The 16977-nt window shown below is 38.2% G+C and overlaps 1 long non-coding RNA gene across 1 annotated transcript in view; it reads right to left on the reverse strand.

Moving 5' to 3' along the window:
- The window catches only part of LOC148222691 (uncharacterized), a 236737-nt gene extending 223172 nt beyond the window's left edge, over nucleotides 1–13565 (reverse strand). The window contains exon 1 of the long non-coding RNA XR_015805606.1: nucleotides 13511–13565. This is a non-coding gene — a long non-coding RNA (uncharacterized LOC148222691). The remainder of the gene's footprint in view (nucleotides 1–13510) is intronic.
- Between the last annotated feature and the right edge of the window lie 3412 nt (nucleotides 13566–16977).

A 16977-nucleotide genomic window follows, 5' to 3' on the forward strand; every position in this document is an offset into this window, starting at 1 on the left:
TACCAGTGTATTAAAGCCACCCAAGATGATAAAACATTTTGCTATTAAAGTTTAGAAACAAAGACACTCATATTTTTATTACAAACTCCTTTAACTCCTGCAGTTAAATTACAAATTATCCATCTTTTAATGTCATCTCTCACAGCTGGGAAAAATCTAACCCTCTCAGGACTCAATCAGATATTCACATCAATTTGTGTAATTAACACTAAGCTTAATATCTCTCTTAATTACGTCTGCAAACACTTTCTTAAAATAAATCAAACTCACTAACTTACAAAAACAAAACAAAGAAATCTAACACCACTTAAAAATGACTCACATAAAGCTTTGAGAAGATTAATTCAAGGCTTCTTCATCATTTAGAAGGGAAAAAAAAAGAAAAAAAATCCATAAAACCTGAGGTTCAAGTACCAGAAGGATCTGATCAAGTTATTTGCTTGCACCCATTCAAGGTACAAATACTACAAGCAGTTCACCACGTGCCCCTAATTTATGTGAGGTCTTATTCCTGTCTCCCCATGGGTATTTCACTATTGCCACCCCAATGCACACGAGGGATTGAGTAATATTTTTTGGAAAAATACACAGGGTTCACAATTTACATTCCACCCGGTCTTCTGAAAATATCCTGAGGAACATTTTTAATCACACACACAGTAACCTGCAGAACACACACCAGGAATGTGGCTGCTGGTGTCTCTGGATGATACATTAAGGCACTCAGAAAATTGTAGGAGGATCTTAGCCCCTCCCTGGATCAAATCTATAAAATGCCAAGCACTCATTATGCACAATCCTCTAAGCACATTAGTCATCCTTGGGAATATACATTTACAACATAATGAATTTCAGACATATCTATAATTACACAAATTATTGTTGGTTTAGAGTTATGCTTGTAGAGAATGTGGGCATTCCTGTAAACAAAAGGAAATAAAAATATCACTGATCTCTCCCAGCTCCACAGCACTACCTGAGCTCTGGTATCACCTCATTGCACAACACACCTCTGGTTATTCAGTTCCACACAGCACAGATATTTAAAGGCATAGAACTAACTGTGCTGTGTGATGCATTGCAGAAAACGTTGCCAGTTGAAAGGGAGCCATGGCCAAAGCAAAGCTGTTTAGTTTAAAGCAGCTGTGTCCTGCAGCCTTAGACCTTGCTCGTGAGCAGAGACAGTGAAGTCTTTAGCTAATTAAGGACCTCATTCTGTGAGCTCTTTGCCTGCCATACATCCAGTGGCCAGTGTCAGTAAGCAGGGACACCTGAAACTATTTACCAGATTAAAATCTTTCCCTCTGGACTGTCAAAGGCATAGAGATATTTTTTCCCCAAAATTAAAATCAATAATGGTTACTCCAATTAAGAAACAAAATTCAGAAATGTCCGAGGCATCCAAATGACTGGAGGGGACTCTCACCTGTCATGATCCTCCCTCTTACCCATTTAACCCCCAAAAAGAAGCAGCAGTTGTTCAATCTGCTGCTTTTTTTCACATAGAAATTTAAGTGCCATTGTAAGGAACACCTAAATAACTGCTATCTTATAAAAGCAAGTTTACTTTCTAAAACATCTTAATTTGGATAGAGGCATAGAGGTTGTATCTTTTAGCAATTCCCAAGTGCCAGAAAATATCTGAAAAATAAAGTGTAAAATCCTTTGTTGGCTTAGTATTACTTAGCCCTTAAAAAGATGGATACAACACTAGTCTGTCCTTCCATTATCCTAAAACTGGACTAATCACTCTGACAAAAAGAAAGCCTTACTTGCAGTTATTCACACAAAATTATTTGATTCAATTCTCATTCATATTTCATTCAATTCTCAGCCATAAAACTTAAAACTAAGGCTGCCAGAACTACCTGAGCTCCTCAGACAAACTCCTAAATTACCAGAAGACCACTAAAACCTGAGCTCCAAAAGAAGTCCTCCTATTTAGTACAGATGATAGTGCTGAGGCCACAAGAGAAGAGAGATTAAGAATTCTTTGTGTGTCTCTACAGATTTGATTTAGGACTAAGATCAAGTCTACTGGATCTCATCAAGTAACTGTGCTCTGAAAGGAAATAAAGAATAAAAAGAGATGAATCTAAGGGGATATCAAGTGTTAAAGAAGTCTCTGTTCATTTCTGTCTCATTCCTACAAGCACTCTTAAAATGCACATCTCAAGTTCCCCAAGGAAAGGAAAACCACAAACAACAAAACTCCTCACATCTCTTCTGGAAAGAAAGTGTTGGCGCATTAACTTTTTTTTTTTTTTTTTTTTTACAACAGCAGGAATGGAATGGTCATTTCTACAACAAACATGTTTGTTTCTTTACCAAATAGCACCTCTACAGTTCATGCAATCACACCCAGCAGGGCTTCAGCTGCCCAAGGTGGCACCAAGGGGTTCACTGCCACGAGCAAAGGCCACTCTCCAGAGACTTTCAGTGTCTGCACTAACCAAGATCCAAACGTGGTAGTTAAGGGCTACTTTGTGAATATTAAGAAATTAAATAAACCACAATTTACAGACTTCAGCACTTGGTTAAATCCAAGGTGATTCTTCTTACCACTGCTTTTTTTTAAAAGGCACACATCTGTGATTCTTCTCATTACCAGAATTAATGAGCACTGCCTATAATGTGTTGTGAAGCAGGCAGTGCATCATTACCACCTCCTACTCAGAGTCATTTTAACCACAGTCTCAGTATTTGGGTAGCTCTGCTAATTAACAAACTACTATTACTGGAAAGATGGGATTTGCACATTATTTCAAATGGGTTTTAACAGTCTTTGAACAATAACTACTAAATTTGCTAGCAGTTTGCACTACTTTAAGAAGAAAAAAATTACATGATTTTTCAAAAGTCTAGAAACTAGGAAGATAATAATTTAAATAAAAACTGCATTTATACTTATATAAAGTTGGGCTTAGTTGTTTGTATACTTGTTTTTAAAAATAAATATTGGCCCATCTCCATAGACTGTTTGTAATAATTGATTCTGGGTTAAAGCACCGGCATTTCTGACACTTCCTCTCCAAGCTGTGGCCTCATTTCAGCTACTGCTGGAGACACAAAAGCACTGGCAAATTATATTACCAGATTACATGTACACTGAACAACAAATCCAGAGATAGCCACACAACAAGTTCAAACCCCTGATTTGAGCAGTCCTCTAAAAAGCAGCAATTACAAGAAACCATAAGGCAGATAGGACTATAACCTTTTTCATACCCTCACAAGCAAATGATGTCATAATTTCCTCACTGCTCAATGACCCCCAGGTTTTCACAGTAGAAGAACAGGTTTGATTTCACCCACAAGTCAACCAAAACAATGAAGACACTGAGTTTAAGCTTTTATGCATGCAGACTGTACAATGGGCTTTATCCAAGAGAATAGGAAGAAGGTACCATTGAAAAGCACTTTCATAATGGTCTATTCCTCTATAACTTCACTTTGTCAAAGGTGGTAGAGGTGAAAAGATAATTAATTTATCTTAAGGAAAAATAAAGGAGTCTAGTAGTATTTATTTGTTTATCCAATAAATTTGTATTGCAGGATAATTGTGTGATCATCATCACTCTCAAGACAGAAATGAAATATTTTCATAGGGTATCATTGCATCAGAATATTATTCTGTACTGTTCTGGATAGGACAAATGTGGCCATCATACAACAGATTCAGACAGAACTTAATTTTTAAAAGTCACATTTTACTTTCACTTGTTGATTTCTCAACCCACTATACAGAACTTGTCTCATTACTGACTCCTGTCTGACTGCAGCAGGATTCTGGAAGGCCAGGCACAGGCTCCTGAACAGAGAGCTCTAGTGCTGACTGCTGGGAACATCAGTTAAAACCTGGACTACAAAAATCACAGCCAACACACTTAGAGATTCTCTTCATCATCACCCATCTAGTTTCCATGCTGATTCTCCAAGACTCAGTTCTCACAGTTTTCATCACAAAGTTTAGATTTCTCTGTTGCCACATTTCCAGAATGGCTTCAGGCCCAAGCCTGCTTACAAAGATGACATTTTTTCCTGGTTAGATTCAAACAAAATTCCAGAATACACTAAAAGCAGCATCAGATCATTTCTTCTATGTATTCTCTTTCTATATTCTGTACCTAAAAGCAGGTGTTTTGGGGCACAAAAGCATTTGTGTTCTTCAAGGCAAGATAAATTGCCAAAAGAACAATGGAAAGCCTTCCAAGGACCTCATTGGTAAATTCATTATTCAAAACAGATGTTGTTGCCAAATTTCCAGAGCAGAATAGCACTCCACTCCCTGCCTTCCCCTCCTCCCCTGAGCTACAGATATTCTTTGCAAAACTAATAAAAATAATGGAAAGAATAAGAAATTTAAGGAAGAAAGAAAGAGAAGGGTAAAAGCATGGGTTTAAAATGTGCCATAAGTTTCCAATAGGAAGAAGCAAACAAGAAAGAAAGCCTTTAGGAAGCAGAAAAAACCAAAATACACAAACACACAAAAGAAGGTATTCTGCTTCCCCATATAAATAGCACATGTATCCGAATTTGTCCAGAATTAGATCCTGCATGCATAAAGAAAACCAGTCTCATGTACAAGTAAAACTTTACTGAGTCATAAAGCTCATTAAAATTAAGTTAATACAGTTCATTCAGAAACCAAGAAATGGTGCCTTTTTAGCTGCAACTTTCTGAGCCCTATACGTGCACTTATTCTAAATTAAAACCTTTTTGTGTGTTTAATTTCTTTTACTTCGCAATACCATAAACCATCTAGTTATCAACATCATTTTGTAAGAAACACAGGAGCTTGAGAATTTAGTATGGTAAGAACAGATTGTTGAAACAACATTCACTCAGATGTACTCCGCCACAGGTATAGCAACTATAACATACACAATAATATACACAACAATTAATGCCTTTAGAAGATAGAAAGCTTTTTTACACTTTGTCCATTGCAATTAACCTGTTCATTTAAAAAAAGATAAACTTGAGTGGTTAACCAAAAGTTAAAAGACTATCAAATTCAGAGACAGCCTGATTTTTTAATGGCATTATGTAACCATTAAAATGTTTAATTACATTATTTTGCACCATTACTGAGAGCATAAGTACTAAGATATTCACTTGGGCTACATATGAGCTACTATTATAGAAACCTTATTTGTATAATAACCCCTTTTCTGTCGCTTTGCCTTAAAGTTACTTTAAGAAGTTCACTTGCATTACAGGCATTTAAAAAAACCTCGGTGTCACGTACATTACCCAAATGCTGCGGTTGGAGGCGTAGCTCCCAGGAGAGCAGCAGTTTGCCCGGGGACAGAGGCAGAACTCTGCTCCAGCACAGCCACGCTGCTGTCCCCAAGCCCTGGGGACATCAGCCCATGGAACCAACAGCACGAGCAGCTCCCGGGGCCAGAACTCACCTCAGACACAAAGCACAGCTCTGCCTGCCGCTCCTTCTCCTAACAACACTCTTGACTAATTTAGCTGAAAACCTTCAGGACAGGTTTTCTCCCCACCTTTTGGTAGTTAACTTGTGAAGGCTGTTTGGTTTTTAAGGAAACTCCTCGCAGCTGGGGTGTGCTAATCGCTGCTGTAGGAACAATGCTCGGCTGGTACCCGGGCTCTGATGCAATTCACCTGGGCAATCAGGTGCTGCAATCAGGCATCCCGCTCCCCTGTCCAGCTAACAGCTGCGGCTCTCCCTTTTACAGCACCCGCTCACAAAAACAAGCACAGGAAAGTTTTCTTGTGAAGACACCCAGGAACACAAATTCATTCTTAATGAGACCATACCAAGTTTGATGTATTTATTTCAGGGGTATAACCCAGAGTTCTTGTTGCCATTGGATTCGGGCTTCCCGTAAAGTTTTAAGAAAAGTAGCAAGATGCTATTCAGTATAAAACTAAAAAAAAGTAAATAAAAGCAATCTGGCTTTATGTCAGAATAGCCATCATCATTCTAAATAAGTACTTGGTCCACTACCTAGAGTTCCTCTAGGAACTCCATAATCAGGATGAATAAATTAATATTCTATGCTGCACATGAGAGGAAAGATGAAAGTCAATGCACACAGAAGTATCAACTGGACAAATTGTTTTCATATGTGCCATTCACACACCACCCTCTATAAATATACAGAAGTTCTACATCTAAAAATATGGTTCTGATATAAATCATAAACCATAAACCACTTTTGGTATGTCCAACAAATAAAAGGGAGTTTTGGAGAGGTTTATTATACTCAGTAATGCTTGTTAAAGCTTATTTAAAGTTGCATTCATAGAACAACTCTTAATTCTTCAGTATGCACTGGCTAGTGATATAAGGGCAGCAAGATTAATATTTTTAGCCTAAACAATAAAGGAAAACAGATTCAACAATTTCATATCAATATCAAATGAGCATAATTTGATAAACTCATCCTGAACACAAAAAAAGCAGATATCCTTAATATTAAAATACATTCAACTCTGCTATTTCTCCTTAGAGGGCCCCTGGGTATGAGAGAAGTTTCAATATAAATTCCTGAGGTGAGGTACTACACGAGATAAACTAGCTTTTCCTCTTGCAGGCAGATGAAACCTTGCCAAGTGACACATCCTCAAAACTCCTTCCTTAAATCGCTCCCTGAATCCAGGTTCCTCTTCCAATTGAAAAGAATGACCATTCTGTAGTCCACCTTTTTTTCTGCATCAGCAGAATAAGTTACTCGTCTCCTTCACCCACTTCAAAATCACAGAAATATCAAAAATATCAAACTGTTTATGCTCACGCTTAGTTTTTAAAACAACACGGCAAGTCTGGATGCCAGACAGCAAAGACCAAAGCAGGTTATTAATACTGCAGACATTCCCGAGCCACACGATCACTTTGCTGCAGCATCTCCGCGTCCAGTGGGCAAGCAGTACACACTGAATAGTTTCACAAAGCAAACACGCGCGTGTTGCAGGGAGGAGACTAAAAAAGTGAAAAAGCAAAATAGTGAAAAAGTGACAGGTGAAAAAGTGAAAAAGTGAAAAAGTAAAAAAGTGAGAAAGTGAAAAAGTGAAAAAGTGAAGTTCCGTCGCCTCCCCCCAGAGCTGTCCCCGGTTAATGTTACATTTGCCAACAGCGACACCTGGTGGCGCCGCGCGGCTGCGCGCTGGAATTTCCTCGTTCCCAAGGTAAATCCTGGCCTCTGGAATATCCTTAGGAACAAACAGTGCGTGCAGTGCATATTTCAGTCTGTTTGGTATCTCAAGTCAAAGTGAACACGATGTCGCCTGAGAGAATTTATGGGATGTATACACAGGCTTTGCGAACTGCAGCAGGACTGGGGCTGCAAAGATCTCTTGGTTCTTGCTGGCACTCCAAATTGTCCAAACTGAAATGTTTCAGGCAGAAAGTTGAGACATGAGCTCAGTGCAAAATTTCTGCAATTGCACATTATTATTTTTGCTCATCTAAACTCGTGTAGAAAGCAGCCATCCACAGTAATAGAAATGCTGGTTGTTTTCTAGTAGTAGGAGATAATTGTGTAAATATTGTTACAATTTTAAAAATAAAATACGTACTATCGAGAATACTCTTTTTACACTAGTATTTATCCACTAAAGTAGTTAAGGTGTATTATCTTCTTTTCATACTGTTTTTAACACACAGAGTTCCACGCTATGTATGGATCTTATGCAAATGCTCTTTGATTTCAAATGAGACTTTGCATACTAAGGAGTCTATTTTCCCATCAATGCAGAAGAGATTTACGCACATAAGTCCCATTACCATTAATGGGACTCACCCACATAAATCCCCTGCACATTGATAGACCCTTAGGATTTACATTGAAATGGGTCCTTTAGAGCCATTACAATGTCAACCTTTTGCCAGGATTTTGCGTATTAACAATACTAAGCAATACGTGGCAATCTTAATGTGTAAAATCCTAGCAAAAGGCACAACACAGAATGATATGAACAGAGCAAAAAATTCTCACTCTTATACTATTTAAAGATGATCTCTAATTATTCGTTACCTGTCCATATTCCTACTGGTTGTTTTCCATCATTACTTTCCCTATTAAAAATCCTACCTTCTATTTTCCATGACTATCCTCTTTCCCAAGCACTGCTCAAAGTCTGCTCTAAAGCATCAGGGAAACAAAATGTTTCTGGTTTGCAGCTGAACAATTTTTCTCCCATTAACTTTCCTTTTAGCTTGTTACAATATCTTGGCTTGTTTTTTTTTTTTTTCTTTTTTTAATTGGTAAGCCTACATTATAAATGCAGTAGTATAAACCCAATGGCTTAAGTGCAGCAAGTAAGAAATAAGTAGATTAAAACAGCATAGTAGCAGTACTATATTTGTTTGTACGCAGGGAAGAATAATTCTCCAAATACATCACATTATCAGTCTGTCCCCCAAGGCTATAGCAAGAAAATCAAGGTCACCTACATTCCCACAGGTTGTTAAAAACAACTACATATCACCAAACTTAGCTCAGATGCTGCCAAAAAAGCAATATTTATCACCTACACACTCAGAAATACTTGAAACAGCTCCATTTTCCATACACACAAAGGCAGTTCAACTCTTAATTTGGTGCCTAACTTTCCAAAGATTCACATGAGTGCTGTGATGCCTAAAGAGAAATTAGAAACTAAAACATTTCTAAAGTACTTTCTCTACCAGTAACCTGATTGCTGAGAAATCCACTTTACATAATGACAGGCTTACATGGCTGTTTGCTCACCCCTTATTGCCACTATGGCATGATCAAGAAGCAGGAGGATGTTCTTGCTGGAAAAAAAATCTTAGGCATGATTCTTTAATGGTTTGTCTTAAAATTATCTATAAAAATATAGTTGTGGAGTTGGATTGCACTGCTAATATTTTACTATTTTACTGGTATTTTACCAGCAGGCACTAAAGGCACTGAATTGCTAAGTGACAGGCACCAGGACAACTATGTCATAAATGGGACCATCAAGTCACTTCAATCCTGAAAGTCTTTCCCTTCAGCACTAAACAGAAACTCCTACTTTAAGTTATGCAAAACTTAATATCCAGATAACAGGCTGCAACTGTTGTTGGAAATGTACATTCCATTCCATAATAAGATAGAAATGGTGATGCAAACAGTAACTATTTTATATTGATAAAGCAAACAATTTCATTTTACAGGCAGAGATGTTCAGGTCAAGAACCACGCTCTGGGTGATGAGCAGCAGCTCCAGCACACAGCATCAGCCGCTGCTTCCTGACTCTCATGGACACCTCACTGCTGCAAAGCAATAAACATTCAAACGGCTCCTGCCACTATTTCAAAAAGAAAATTGTTTTACACTGTAGGTTTAGGTTCTGCCTTCCCCAGAACACAAAAATTGTAAGTAAATAAATAAATAAATAGAGAGAGAGAGAGCAGGAGAGAGCGCACGCAAAATACTGGATAAGTAACCATGGTGATTCCTGATCTCACACACAGGACAGAGTTTGTACATTGTATGTGACCTTATTCTACTCCACACATGAAGTAAGACTCCACTGGCTTCAGCATCAGGACTGAGATGTGTCATGACTCCTCCAGGATCAGGCTCTTTGGACCAGATCTCCAAAGTTAATTATATATTTAGGAAAATGACTGTTAAGCAGGCAGTTAAATCTTGTGGATTTTAGTCTTAGTGAACAAAACCAAATACCAACAATAAAACCCCAGAGAAGACTACACCACAAACAGGTACTGTGGTCCAGATGCACAAAAGAACCAAATCTCTGAGAGGTTTATATGTAATTTAAAAGCCATACAAATAAAACCTGCAGAAGAATTGCCAGCATGTTTTTCCCAGGCTTGGCAAATCATCCTTTATTTCAGGGCAGACCTTTCCTTATTCTTCAGCAGGCCTAATTAGGATCCTGCCTAAATAACTCTGTGGTTAAGTCTCCGTGCTAGTCATTGGCACGTTCAGAGTGACTAACACACCTACAGGTCAGTCTGTACTTTGTGATGGAGCTCAAGACACCCTCTTCCCCTTTCATTTTAAGAGAAAACACAAGATGGTGCTAGAGGTGGTAATGCTCCTTTTAATGCTGCATTTCCACCATTAGAGCTCTGTCCAGATTTTGCAAAAGTAGTCATCATTTGTTAGAGGAGTTTTACACTCGCATATCCCAGATGAAGGGACTATAATCACCTGGTAATGTGCTAGCTGGCAGTACCACCCATTTCAATTTTGATTGTTCTATTTTGCAAATATATCATGATTCAGCAAATGGAAAATGTTCTCATGGAAGGAGAAAGCCCTAGTATGGGAGGGGCAGATCAGATCCTGAACCTCAAACGAGAGTTTACTTGCTGACTGAATGCAACAGGAGCAGGACAGCCCAGAACTGACTTCCAGCACTTGACTCAGTTGTTCTGTATCACAACTCAACGAGCCCACAAATTAAAAAAACCTAAATTAAAACAAAAATATAGGTGATAATGGTTTATTCTTGCTTTTGCCAAGTAGCTCTGTTTGTGTAAGAAAATCACACAATTAACAGTGTCCAATTGTCCTGATTCATCAGAGCTTTGCACAAGCTCCTAAAAAACCTTTACTTGCAGACTATTTGGGACTCGAAGTTCAGAAAGCCCTTGTAAATCTTATATTCATTAATGTCTGCTCATTTTCCTGGCCAGAAACAGGACAGTTTTTCCCTTTCCCAATTACCCACCTTCACCCAGCCCTTGGAACAATATAATTTCTCCCATAGTTGAATCAGTCCCTCCTGGAGCTGCATGAAAACTGCAGTTTCAGTCCTCAAGCCCTTTCCTCCTCTTGTTCGTGAAGAGGAGAGAGGGAAAGAATGAAGACAGAAAGAACAGGGACCAGTTTAGATCTGAAGAATGGGGCAGCCATCCCGAGCTATCAGATTTCTTCTGTTCTCTCCTTCCTTCACAAATGAGTTCAGTTCCTGCTTCCTTAGGGGGGAGGAACAGGAGTCTTGTCAACAGGCCTGAAGAGCTGCTTCACTAGAGGAAAAAGTAGCCAAAAAGTGGCCAAAAGTACTCATTTGGCTCATTAAGGTTACAGGGTGCATCACTCCCACAGCCTGAAATCTCCAACCTCTGTTCAAAGCAGATTAATGAGAACAATTTGGAAGCGAAGAGAACAGGCTGAGATGACATTGCTCAGGTTCAATTGTTATCACTCATGATAGGATCTCCTGTAATCAGCTGCTTCTATAGCCAGCTTCATCTGTCTCTAATGACTGTGGAACAGCAGTAATGTACATCTCTGCTGGTTTATTTTTTGTATTTTTGCCACAAAGCAACCTTGCTGTGATGATACAGTGACTATATTTAGTTCCTGCTCTGTACTAAAGTATAATGCTCAGCTGAAAGTTTTACCCTCTCTGTCATTGTGTAATCTATATATAAAACTTAAAATACAGTTTCTTGCCAAAAGGCAAGAGGTGGTGATATTTCTGTAGCTATAGATAGTAGTTACCATGTACTCAGAATTACACTTGTATTAAAAAAATGACACATTACTGTTGCACAGTGAACTTCTACGATTTACGTGTCATCTTCTTAATTTTACTAGTCAAAATACATTTTTAGCTATTGTTCCTCAACAAAAAAAATGTATATTACTAATGCTAAGGTTGTGATGTGAAGTGACAGAAGCCAGGAAAATTCAAAGTTACATTTGACACTGTATCCTTTACTCACACTGTTGGGTTAAGACAAGACAATGGCTGTCTACACTTCCAAGCTCCCAGGCTTTGTTAAATATGTATCATAACCTTCACACTCATTTAAAAAGCATCTCCTTCTTTCCTTAAAAAAGGGATTTTAAAAGTGATTTTGTTCCTTGATACAATTTGTAAAACATTGAAGAAAGGGAAGAACAAGCAATAAGTATTGCTTTAAAATTCAAATATTTTATATATCATTTTAGATGCATATTGCACCACCTTAATAATATACCAGGTGCGATTCTGCACTGCAGAGAATCCAGGCTCCGTGATTCTTCCCAATTCTTTAGGTTTTTGTGACCTACAACAATGGGACTTACCAGCCCTGAACTGAACAGCCAGCAAAGCCTTTCCATCACCTCACAGGGAGCCTGAGATGGGCTCTCCATGGAAGATAGAGAAAGACTGGATCAGAATTTAGTGCTGGGACACTGAGTTGAATTCACCCCTCTCCTCAGATATTTTGTGATACATTAAGAAAGATCCCCTGGTTTGCACATCCAAGGACCCCACAATAACATGGGAAGGTGGGGCACTGCAAGTACAGACAGTGAGGTGCCCAGATGAGACAGTGTGGGGAGCCAGCTAGGAACAAACATATCTAGAATAAAGTGCCTGGCTGTGGAAAAGTACTGTTCGGTTTTATATTCTGCTGTATCTAAAATCTTGATCATTTATACAACGCTATTATCCATAGGTTTAAAATATTTGTGAAATTATTTATTTATCATCAAAATACCACCAGAATGAGACTAGATATTAGTGGAGAACAGATAAATGAAGTGAATTGCCCATGGCCATTAAAATTTCTGTGGCAGAACAAAAGAAATTGAAGCAATTTTTGCCTCTTTTGGCCTTCTCACATAAGGACTGCAGATGCTAAGATTGTAAAAACTAAAAGAATACAGAACTTTTATAAAGTTCTTTGATTATATTACCAATTTGATCAAAACCATTACAGAAATAACCTAATGAAATTGTAAGCAGACACACACAGGGAGGTGATGCAATCAAAGTTTCCTAACACACTGTAATCTTTCCTTTCACAAGCAATGCAGTACCCACTGCAAGTATTTGCTATCTACAGTTATTGTGTCAGTATAATGCACATAACAGACGGTAAGTTTGGAATCCATCAATGTGTTTTATTGCATTAATATCTCCCAACTTTTATACAATATCCCTTTAAAATTACTATGTCTAGCTCTTTATTTTAACGGTATGATGTGACAGATCTTAAGGAATCTGTTCCAACCCAGTAACTCCTACTTTCACTCCCACCCAAACATTCAATCTGTGCATTACAGCTACTTTTCATTTTATAACTCCTCTCTTTCATTTATCCTTAATAGGCTGAATTTACACGGCAAATTCCTGAAAGCAAGCAAAAAAAAGATGTTGCGTATTCTGTTTTAAATCAAATACATTTAAACTTCGCTCTCTGCTGCAAATCCATTCAGGGTTTACACTTACTCAACAATTTCCTATATCCACTTTTGTCGGCTACCAATCCCCCCATACATTCTCTTGCATGTGGAGGCTATGCTTTTTCCATAAACAGAGACAAATATACTTGACTGGAAAAAACATTCAAAAGAACTTTTATACTGTAACATTTTTAAGCTGAAATTCTTCAAGACATTTACACAAAACCAAAGGTACACCTCAGCCCCTCGCCATGCACATTTAACAGGGGAAACAACCTCCAGAATACAGTTTCTGTCACTTATTTTAATTTTTCCCTGTTTCAGATACCACAACACTTCCCAGACATTATATAGTCAGTAATCTGCATACCTGTTCTACAAGGTAGTTTCCAAATTTCCCATTAGTCCATGTTTGCTTCCCATGCATTTGCTGCTTCTGACTTGCACTGAAAGCAGCATGCGTAAGAAAATTCACACCTACCTGGCCTGATGGACACCAGAGAGGCTGCACTGCAAAGTTTGATGAGAAAAGCCTCAGAGATGCTCAAGCAGAGGAAACAGGAGGCATTAGGGCACAAGAGCTGGTAGAACAGACAGAGTTCTCACAAGGATTTGCTTCCTTAAACTCTAAATGGGATTTTTTTGCTCAAGGACAGGGTTTATGCTTTCTGAATGCATAAATCGATGAAATTCAACCACCTTCAGGTTTCTGACTCAAGAGGTACCATCATACATTGTCAGGTCTATCAACAATGCAATCATAATGGAGCTTAGTCTAATATTTTTAGTCCATGATGAGAATTCTTATCACACATCTTGTGAACCACAGAATGGGCAACAACGATCACTTCACACAGCAAACATACATCGTAGAAGTGGATAAATACAATGATAGAAGTGGACAAATATTTCCAGAGCTCTACACACAGCTGCACCACCTCCCATTAGATTCAGAAGTATTTTACTGGCAGTACAAGATAAGTTCAGATTGTAAGGTTAAGTTAGTAAAGAAGACTTGCATTAGCCTGATAAAAATTCTTTAATTTGTTATTGCCTATGAATCTATCCTGCCTTAATCTCCTAAATTGAAATACAACCTTTGATTTTAAGGTTGCCAGTCAGACATAATTTTCCTGTTACAATTATTTCTAGGCTAGCATAAAAATACTGTTCTGCTTTCCCAGATAAAAGGCACAGAAGCACCTAGAATCTCCAGTCAAGAACTGGGTCTGTTACTGCATATATAAACAGACACCAAAGCCATCAGTCAGTAGCCTAGAAAGCTCTCAGAGGTACTCAGCAGTAAAGACAAGACAGTGTAGGAAAGGGATATTTAAAAAAAAAAAGAAAAAAGTTTAAAAAAACTTAAAAGACATATTCTTCATATTCCTCAGTTTGAAATGAAAGGAACAGGAAACATCACTATAAACCCCTGGTCTAGAACTCCGATTATTTCAATCAAATTCTACCCCCTAATACTTAAATAAAGAATATTGCAATCAGGAATCTAAGATGGAGTTACAGACATAAAATATATAATGTGCATAAAATGCAAAATGAGCATGACATGTTATGATCTCAAAATTAATTGTGGGGGTTTTGTCTATGACACAGAAGCAGGGAAGGACTTTACACCACCAGTTTGTGCTTGCCCTTAACTTTAACAGATAGTATTTGTCCCAAGCTCCAAAAATACCTTTTCTTTGACTAGCTGAAACTGACAGCAGAATTAGTGAAATTCAGCCATAGCTATCCCATGCCATGCATTAAGGCAGCAATTTAGCACCAGGTGCACTGTTTCAAACAGAGCAGCTCCACTGTCTTATGCACAGTTAAGGAGCTGGATTAAGAGGCTACTGGAGCTCCAGGAAGATGTTACCATTTTAAAGGACTTTCCCTGCTGCCTCTCAAAGCCCTTGGCTCCTGTTAAACAGTGCTAAGAAACAATGGCTACACGTAATTTACACCACAAAAAACTCCTGCCATTTTTACCAGAAACATATATTGCAATCTGTTACAGACTGTCCTTGTGACATGGATGTGATAAAGCAACAGCACTTGGGATCTTTCTGCATGTAATAATTCACCACCGACCAAAATTAACCACAGCTCAACTCAGGATAATTGATTTAAACCCCTTTCTTTCCAAACAAGAAGAGCAAGCATGTGAAAATATTTTTTCATAATTCTTCAGATTGAGTGGGACTGCTCAGAAGATGGCACGGGCAGAGGTGCCATTGTAGCTTCTGTGCACATCATGGCACAGGGAATGACTCTGCCTGGAGCCTTAGGTATCCCTGTGAGCAGGATATTCACTGGAACAATGAAGAATGAATTATATCCAACAAAACACAGTTCCCTGTATGGCTATTCTAAATATCCCACTGACTACAACAAAGCTATTTGACACAGAGTTATGTTTTTAAGTAAAGTGGAAGGGATGCTCTCCAGTTAAAATCAGAAACACCATCAGGGCTACAAGCACTTGATAGTGAAATGGACATTAACATAATGAGTGCACGTCTTCCACCTTCTGAATCAGTTAGGAGGGATCACAGTGGAGATCTTGGAGGTGAAAGCAGTCAAGCAGTGTGAGAACAAATAGTACTTTTACATCTGAACCCTATTTCAGATCAAGTTTTTTCAGAGGGCGGCTACAAGACACCTTTCTCCTATAGTTCTGCTCTTACCTTCCAGCTTTCTAAGTCTGAGGACAAAGTGTAGGTATTGAACAGTTTCATGTTGCTGGTGGTATGCCCTTAAAAACAGAGTCCCTGAAGAAGTTAAATCCACAAATATTCATCTGTGTGTCTCCAAGGGCTGCTTCATTAACCAGGAAAAAAAAAATAGACTACAACCCCTAGGCCCATTGTGCCACAGATTTTATGATCTTTGAATAAAAAATAACAGCTAAATAGAAATGATCAGTTTAAAAATGTCTTCCTTATGCATCAAAACTACAAGAATAGCATTGGAACCTCTTTTTCCCCCAGCTGGCAGAGAAGGGAAGACAAATTATTAAACCAGACACTGCTGTTCGGGGCAATGGCCACATTACTGCACTCACTCTCTACAAGAAATTCCAGCACTCTGCCCTCAGTGGTTTTGCTCCATTCAAACCAAAGGATAAAACTGGCAGAAAGTATTTTAGAGCAGTTATCCAAACCTCATTACTCTACAGGATGGTAATGTATCCTACAAGAAATCTGCAAATACAAATATAGTTTTAAAGACTAGTTTGATGAAAACTTTTTATAGTCTAGTTCTCTAGTCTTGTACATTCTTAGTTCCTGGGTGAATTACAATGGGTTACATAAAGTAATTTATTGGACTATTTTGTAGAGAGAAATGCTCCCCAAGAAAATCTCTTTCTGTATCACCCTTCATATAATATGAAATGTTTGCTATCCACAATCAGATCTGACCAAATGACTGAAGGAAATCCTTCTAAGTGCTCAAAATAACATCAAGAATTTTCTGAGGTATTTTGTAGGTGCTCTATAAAACCCCACAAAAATCACACAAAACCCTCCTAAAACACACTTTATCACATAGTTCATTCTGAACAGCAAATTTTGTATTCATTATAGACCTGACTACACCAAACTCACAATGTATTGCAAATGTCATTAGTACAACAGTGCTAAGTGGCCACAATAGTATCTATACCTGTACTTAAATGCATTGATCCTGCTGTCCCACCCCTAAATTGCAATCAGAAATTTGGAAGCATCCTGAAATAATTAGGGATGGACTTCATGGACTAAAAGGGAACAGTGTGCATGTTACTTTACTCTTTAGAGATCAGCAATGCCACAATTCCCCCAGCTGGGTCAC

This window comes from Sturnus vulgaris, chromosome 10 (genome assembly GCF_052056855.1).
Source record: "Sturnus vulgaris isolate bStuVul1 chromosome 10, bStuVul1.hap1, whole genome shotgun sequence".
NCBI classification, from domain to species: domain Eukaryota; kingdom Metazoa; phylum Chordata; class Aves; order Passeriformes; family Sturnidae; genus Sturnus; species Sturnus vulgaris.